At 38.0% G+C, this 7890-nt stretch overlaps 1 pseudogene; it reads right to left on the bottom strand.

The window, feature by feature from the left end:
- Nucleotides 1-1047: 1047 nt before the first annotated feature.
- LOC113914621 lies at nt 1048-6884 on the bottom strand (annotated as a pseudogene).
- Between the last annotated feature and the right edge of the window lie 1006 nt (nt 6885-7890).

The following is a 7890-nucleotide window of genomic DNA, read 5'->3' as shown; positions in this document are numbered from 1 at the left end:
CAACAACCCCAAAACAAAACAAAACAAAAAAGAGTATGAAAATAAATAGAGAACTGTGATATAATTGCCATGAATTAAAAAATTTAGGTGCTGTATATTCCAGCTTGCCCAGGAAAGTCCCAATTTATATCTGGGTGATATTATGATATGATATTATGATATGATATTATGACATTATACCTATGTCTAGGTGAAATTATCTTTCCTTATCATTATCAAATTATTGTGGTCTCTTTATAACTAAAAACATTCTTTTAAAATAAGGTGAGTCAGCATATTTACAATTTTCCCATAGCTGCAGACATAGAGTGGGCAGTTAGATGTAGAAAAAAGTTACTAGAAAAGCACAGTGAAGTGTGTGTGTGTGTGTGTGTGTGTGTGTGTGTGTGTGTGTGTGTGTTACAAAGGAAGGAGGGTGAAAAGAGAGAAATAATTTGTAATCAACAGTAATTCTAAGAATGAATCATGAAATTAATGCTGGTAAAGAGGAAGGAAAAAGGAGAAAAAGAAGGAAATGTAAAAAGGTAATAGGATCAATTTATTATAAATGCATTGAAGGAGAGAGATTGGGGCGCCTGGCTGGCTCAGTTGCTCAAGCGGCTGCCTTCTGCTCAGGTCCTGATTCCGGAGTCCTGGGATTGAGTCCCGCATCGGGCTTCCTGCTCAGTGGGGAGTCTGCTTCTCCCTCTGCCCCTCATTCTGCTCTTGTGCTCTCTCTCTCTCTCAAATAAATAAAATCTTAAAAAAAAAGAGTAGATTATTGGACTAGGATTTGAGGTAAAGTGAAAATAGGAGGTGATGGATCAGGAACTGAATGCCTAAAATTTAGATTATTCATAACTTGCATATATTTGTGGAAACACAAATTCGAAGGTGTTTCTAAGGAATTAAGTAATAAAGTAGATGAGGTAGGATGGTCAAGATCTTTAGAGAAAAATTCAGAGAACTGAGAGTCTAATTGTTCCAATTATTATTTATTATTGCATAACAAACTACCTCCAAAAGTAGTGGTTTCAAACAATTTATTATTATCTTATGATTCTGTAGATCTCCTGGGATCATACGGGCAGTTGTCATTTGGGGTCTCTCCTTCTCTCTCTTTCTCTCATGTGGCCGCAACCAGATTGTGGATGGAGCTGCAGTTACTTCTAAACAACTGATGCAATTAATTCAATTAATTCTGGCTGTTAACTAGGAGCTCCGCCAAGCTGTTAAGCACATGAACTCTCCATGCGGTCTGGGATTCTCACAGTATGGTGGCTGTGTTCTAGGGAGAATGTCCAAAAATGCAAATATCTATCCAAAAACACCAATGAGGAAGATGGAAGTGTTCTTATAATCCAACCTTGGATATCCTGAAATGTCACATCTATTACATTCTTTTTTTTCAAGGACATTACTAAGGCCAGCCCAGGTAAGAAGGGAGTGGAATTACACCAGACCTCTTAGAGAAGTAGCAAGATCATATTGCAGAAAAGTGTATTGGATGCCTGATATTGTTTAGGCCATCTTTGGAAAATAAAGCCTGCAACAGTGCACCCTAGGCCACAATAAGACCAATCTCCTTTTACGCACAAAAACATTCACAAAACAAAACAAAAACAAAAATACACAGCAAAAAAAACAAAGCAAAAATAAAAACAAAATACATTCACCTCTTCCCTAAGATCCCAAGGTCTCATTCCCATTATGGGACTAGTTCAAAGTCCAAGATCTCAGCCTCTAAATCAGGACCAAGTGTGAATAGGGCTCCTCCCGTTCAGTTCCTTGTATGCAGATTCCTGAATGCAGTTCCTTTCAATATGAAGACCTGTGAAGTAAAGAAATGAGAAAAAAATCTGCAATCTACACACTCTGGTGATGCTGAGACGGAGAGCTGCAATTGATACTCATATGTAAAATATTGGGAGAATCACATTACAGTCACTAGTCCATTAGAGTTTCTAAAATCCAGCCAGAGATTAATATCACCAGTTTCTTAATAAGGACCCAATCTTGCCTCCTGGAAATGATTTTTCATGGCTTTTGTCTAACCTCCGGGCACTTGGCTTTATATTCTATGTCATCTTTGCTTCTCATTGAGTAGTGCCCTGTGTTTACATCTGAGAACTTTTCTTCATCCGCTTCCTGCCTAATGAAGTTGGAGACCCAAAGGCCCCTTTTCATTTTGCATTAACTCTGTCCCTTTCAGTTGAAGCTGATGATGCTTACCTCTGTACATTTCTCTTAAAAATTGTGGTTCTTTATTAATCCTTTAGGGGTTTATTCCATTACAAAAAAATCATACCTCTAGCTTGCTCCCTATCTGATTTTTGCCTGACAGTTATGGTTCTCTGGGCAAATTTCCTTAAGATTCCTAGAAGCTTCTTTGTCTAATTGAAAAGATTAATTAGGCATACCCTTAAATGTTTCTCTACTCTTAGCAAAGGATTTTATAGTCTCATCCTAGAGATGATATTACACCCTGAGGACATTTGTTTTTCTTTTGAGAGTCTTTTGTTATTTGGAGAGGATGGGGAGGGGAGAGATTCCTTTTTCATTTGATTTCAGCCAGCCATGACTCCTTTGTATTTACTCTAAGTTATGCTTGAACACTGAATAATTTCACTGTAGCTTACATTTATCTGTACCTTATCATCTGTGGCATAAAAATAATGTTGATATGCTCAGTACTCTACTTCAAAATCTCCTTGGCCAAATGCATTAGTTAATTAGGTATATTTTCTATTTTCCAAGTTATGGTATTTTCAAACTTCCTACAACTATCTGGTACCTATACCTTTTTCTCCAGCCTCAGATAATTTTCTCATTGTCTTTGACCTTCATTTACAGCTTCTTGAAGGTCTTTTCAGCTTTTGCTTGCTGCCTATGCCAAAGCTAATGCTACCTGTGTTAGGTTTTTGCTACACCAGCACCTCACTTTCTGTTACCAATTTCTGCATCATTTATCTATTGCTGCATAACTAACCATCCCCAAGTTTATTAGTTTAAAACAGCCAGTTATTACTTCTTGTGGTTCTATGACTTATCTTCAATTGGTTGGGTAGTTCTCTCTTTGAGTCTCTCATACATTACAGAGAGATGCCAGTTGAGCCTACAGATACCTGAAGTCTCAAGGTACCTTACCAACATGACTGATAGTTGCTGTGGATGGTTGGCTGGGATCTCAATTTAGGTTGTCCACCAAAATATTTAGACATGGCTTTTCCATTTGCTCTGGAAACTTGTAGCTCAGTATTTGGATTCCAAGAGGGAGCATACCAAGATAAATCATTTCAAGAGACCCAAGTGGAAGCTGCAAAGATTTTTGTGGTCTAACCTCAGAAGGCTCAGAATGTCACTTTCACTGAATTCTGTTTATCATGGAACCCCGCTGTTTAACAACAGATTCAAGATAAGTAGAATTAGACTCTAACTGTAATGTGGGAATGGCAAGTTCACACTGCAGAAAAGCATGGAAGATGGAATGTAGTACTCTGGCTATCTTTACAGAATACCACACAGAGTTATTAATGTGTCATCTCTGTGTTTATTAAAAGAACCGACAATCATGACAAGAATTTTTTGTGCCAAAAGTGAAATCCTTCAAAGACTACAATAAGTAGAGGTAATTGATAATTATTTTGATGATATGAGATTTACAGTTATGGATTTTTAAGATGGATCACTAATACTAAGCAAGAGGCAGTTATGGGGAGCATAAAAGGAAGCTATGTTACTTCCAAGCCCAGGAAATTACTAGAAGAACCAAGTCTATGGGTATTTCAAAGGACCAGGACTTTTCTGATTTGGAAGGGTCCAAGATTTCTTAGGTATCAGAATCACCCAGAGAACTGTTAAAGAACACAGAGGCCCAATGAAGTAGGATAGAACCTGGGACTTTGCATTTCTCCCAAATTCCCCAGGTGATTTTGATACTCATCAATGTTTGAGAACCATGCTTTTAGATGATTAATCTTCCTGGATGATTACTAAGGAAGGTAATCATTTGCTGTTAACTTTACCAACTTTCGTCCGGAAGGTATCCAACAAAGATATCTCAAATTGTTAGACCTTTAGTCATCTCTTTTAACCTGTTAATTAAAAATAATATTCTATTTTTTCATCCACATTATATACGATCAATATTCTATCCTGTAAGTCTTGGAAATCTATCCCAAAATGAAACAGAAATTTCCCTCTGGTCTATCTTTTCAATCAGACATATCTTCTTCAACTTTTTTTGTTGCCCTTCTTTACATCTACTTCCTTACCTAGTCTTACTGATTCCTCCAACACATAGAAAACTTTTAGGATTTCATATGTATTTAAATCACCATTGTAGATATTTTAGCTGTAAAAAAAATGAAATGCTTACCAAAGTCAATATAGTTACCTGTTTCCTTTCCCAAGCTCTCAGTCTCATGTCACTGGTTCCCTTTAGGGAAGAAGAGTAGGACGATTTTTTCTGAATCTGCTTGGTCTTCACCCCATAGGTGATTGGATTGAGTGAAGGAGGGATGGCTACATAGAGGTTGGCAGCCAGTATGTGGAAGGAGCAAGGAATATTGTGACCAAAACGGTGGGTGAGGACAGAGAACAGGGCTGGTGTATAGAATGTAAGAATGACACAAACATGGGAACCACATGTGTTAGGGCTTTCTGGCGAGCATCTCGAGATGGAAGGTTAAAGATGGCACAAAGGATGAGACTGTAGGAGATGCCAATAAGGATCATGTCTGATGTAACAGTCATAGGTACAGCAAAGATGTTGATGGAGATGTCAGTACAGGCGAGTTGGGCAACACCTATGTGCTCACAGTATGTGTGCGGTATGATGAATTTTCAGCAAAAGGGCAGTCGCTTTAATAGGAACACACATGGGAAGATGATACAAAAGCTCCTGTGGGGGAAGCAAATAGCAACATAGTGATCAAATGCCATAGCCAGCAGAATGGCAGAATCCATAGCAAAACTGTAGTGGAGAAAGAACATCTGCGTAAGGCATGCAGGAAAGGTGATTTCCTGAGGACCTAGCTAGAAGATGCTGAATGTTTTGGGTACACATGTATTAGACAGGATGATATCTGTAGCAGCCAGCGTGGAGAGGAAAAAGAACAGGGGCTCATGAAGTCTGCGCTCCACGGAAATAAGATAGAGAAGGACACTGTTGCCTGCAAGGGCCACAAGGTAGATAATAAAGAAGAGAATCCCAATCCAGACATGGAACTCCCCCAGCCCTGGGATTCCCAGTAGGATGAATGCACCTGGATTGAAGCTGCTCAAGTTGAATGTGGCCGTCATGGTCTTGGATTGGATATGTCTCATAGCCTGAAAATAAAAATTTCATGGCTGATTGTTACAGTGATCTACAGATATCCACCTCTGAGCCTTCTTCAATATTATCCCATCACTTTCAGCTCTGTAAAGTGATAAACTGTCGCTTGTCTCTTCTCCTTACTAATAAATACCTGCCAAACTTTTCCTTACAATTTCATCATAATAGAAGTGGTATCAAAATAATTTTTTCCCAGAGACACAAATCACGTAACTCCAGTCATATAATTTTGGACCTGCCTAATTATCAGCAAACCAGGAAGTTTTCTAGGAAAATAGGTACCCAAAATACTATTAGGTGGAGAGACAATGACTAGTTAGGGATTTGGAACAAAGTTCAGTGTAAAGTCCCAGCCCTGGTGAATTGGAACAACAACTATGGAGTCTCAGGGGGTTGAACAAAGGCAGGCTCAATGTCTAACACCAAAGTAGACCACACAGTCTCTTTTCTTTTTTGCTCTTTCTCCACAATGGAACATCTGCCCTGGTCCTCATCAGTATTGTAGCAAAGTTCACCAACATAAAGAGGAGACAAATATTCTTCCCTAAAGGCTAAGGTTTAGGTGGTTTACTCTGCCTTCAGATATTCCCAGGTTTGAAAATTTCCAAGAAAAGACATTCTCCAATAATTTACTATGTCAGATTGGTCTCAAGGAAAAAATAGAACGCTCCTATCCTCACGGGGGACATCTCAGCAGGAGGAGCCCAGTCTCTGGGTAAAGTTATACCACAGCATTCTTGACCCTGTCTAATCTATATAATGACACATTCTTGTGAGACTTCATCAAAAACAGTTGGGCCCTTCTTCCAAAATTATTTTATGTGTGACATGATACACAAATCTTTTTCTCCAGCTTCAGTAGTCTCTCATTTTTCTTTTGACCTATTCTTGAATGTTGGTATTCTGTAGTGCTCTATCTATGTCTGCTGCTTTCTAGGGCAACAAACCCCACCTGGGTGATATGACCAAATGCCATGACTTTGTGACTTTTATGTTGAAGATTCTGAAGTTTATAATTTTGAAGATATTCCTCTCTCCTCAGGTTGGAACTAGTTACCCAGTGCCTGCCCTCTTAGAAGACTTTTTGGTGCATCCAATTCAGCATGTTCCAAACTACCCTATTTATCTTTCCATTGCTCCAAATCTGTTTCTCTTTAATGTTTTCCAACTCAGCAAATGATAGTATAACACAGTTTCTCAATCTACAAACCTTGAAATTATCTCAATCCTATTCTTTCACACACAATCATCTTACTCATCTTCCAAACATTCAGGTGCTCATTCCCTAAGTATCTCTGTCTTACATCCATTTAGTGCTATCCCTGCATTAACTGCTCTATCCCACACGCTATCATCTCTCCCCAAGACCTCTGCATTCTAACTCAAATGCACCAGTTTTCCTTGAGCAATTAAAAGCAGATGTGATATAAAGTCTATCCCAACTAGAAAGAAAAGAAAAATGGAAAGACTATAATTCCAGATAGGAAGAAATGACAGGGCTGGCAGTCAGCAGCAGTAAATATCCTCAGGACTAAAATCTAGGTGGAGTCCATTTCATTAAAAATAGATATAGTTACAGCAGAGGCCAATGTATAGAGAAGTCTCAGCTAATTTTCAGGATCCAGGATTTTGGTTCCCTATTCACTGCCACAAAATTATGTATAAGCCACGTTGCTCACATCCGATACACACATATACACCCAGATGACATCTAAAGGAAGGAAGAAAGGACAAAATGGAAATTAGAAGGACAAGCGATTACAGAGAAATAATAATAAAACAGGAAGCAATAAATTCCATTACAAAAGCACCACAATTAAAAATTAATCCAAATGAAAACTATATAATAATTCCATTAACGTTTATTTAAAGTATTCTTACAGATCACTAAAGCAAAGTGGAAAAAGTGACAATGGATATGAATGATGAAGTCATATAAGAAGAAACTCTAATGTGTAATAAATATGTAGGATATTCTCTGTCTCATAAATAATTAAACTCAATATAAACATGAATGACAAAGTATATTATTTATTAATTAAGAAAGACTTAAAAATATCAATGGTATCATTGATAATATCCATCCTGTGAAGGGTCTGAGGAAACAAGTTGTTATAACTATTTTAGAAGGGTTTGCTGTAAAACATTCCCAGATACTAATTTGCCAATGCATATCAAAATATAAAATTAACATATCCATTGCCTCAGACGTTTCAAATATAAGAATGCCTCCACAGATACGGTTATATTAAAAAAAGGCATAAAGATATTCACAGCAGGGGCCCCTTGGGTGGCTCAGTTGGTTAGGCATCTGCCTTCAGCTCAGGTCATGATCCCAGGGTCCTGGGATCGAGTCCTGCATCAGGCTCCCTGCTCAGCGGGGAGTCTGCTTCTCCCTCTACCCCTCACCCCACTCGTGTTCTCTCTCTCTCTCAAATAAATAAATAAAATCTCTTAAAAAAAGATATTCACAGCAGCAACACTTACAATATGGAGTTTGAGTGAAATTATAATATGAAAAATTAAAACTGAAATGTTGGCACCACTTTAATTTTTAACATGGAAATGATTTT

The sequence above is a fragment of the Zalophus californianus genome, chromosome 11, assembly GCF_009762305.2.
Source record: "Zalophus californianus isolate mZalCal1 chromosome 11, mZalCal1.pri.v2, whole genome shotgun sequence".
In the NCBI taxonomy this organism is placed as follows: Eukaryota; Metazoa; Chordata; class Mammalia; order Carnivora; family Otariidae; genus Zalophus; species Zalophus californianus.
The sequence above is the reverse complement of the archived record's forward strand: the minus strand, read 5'-3'. Positions and strand labels throughout refer to the sequence as shown.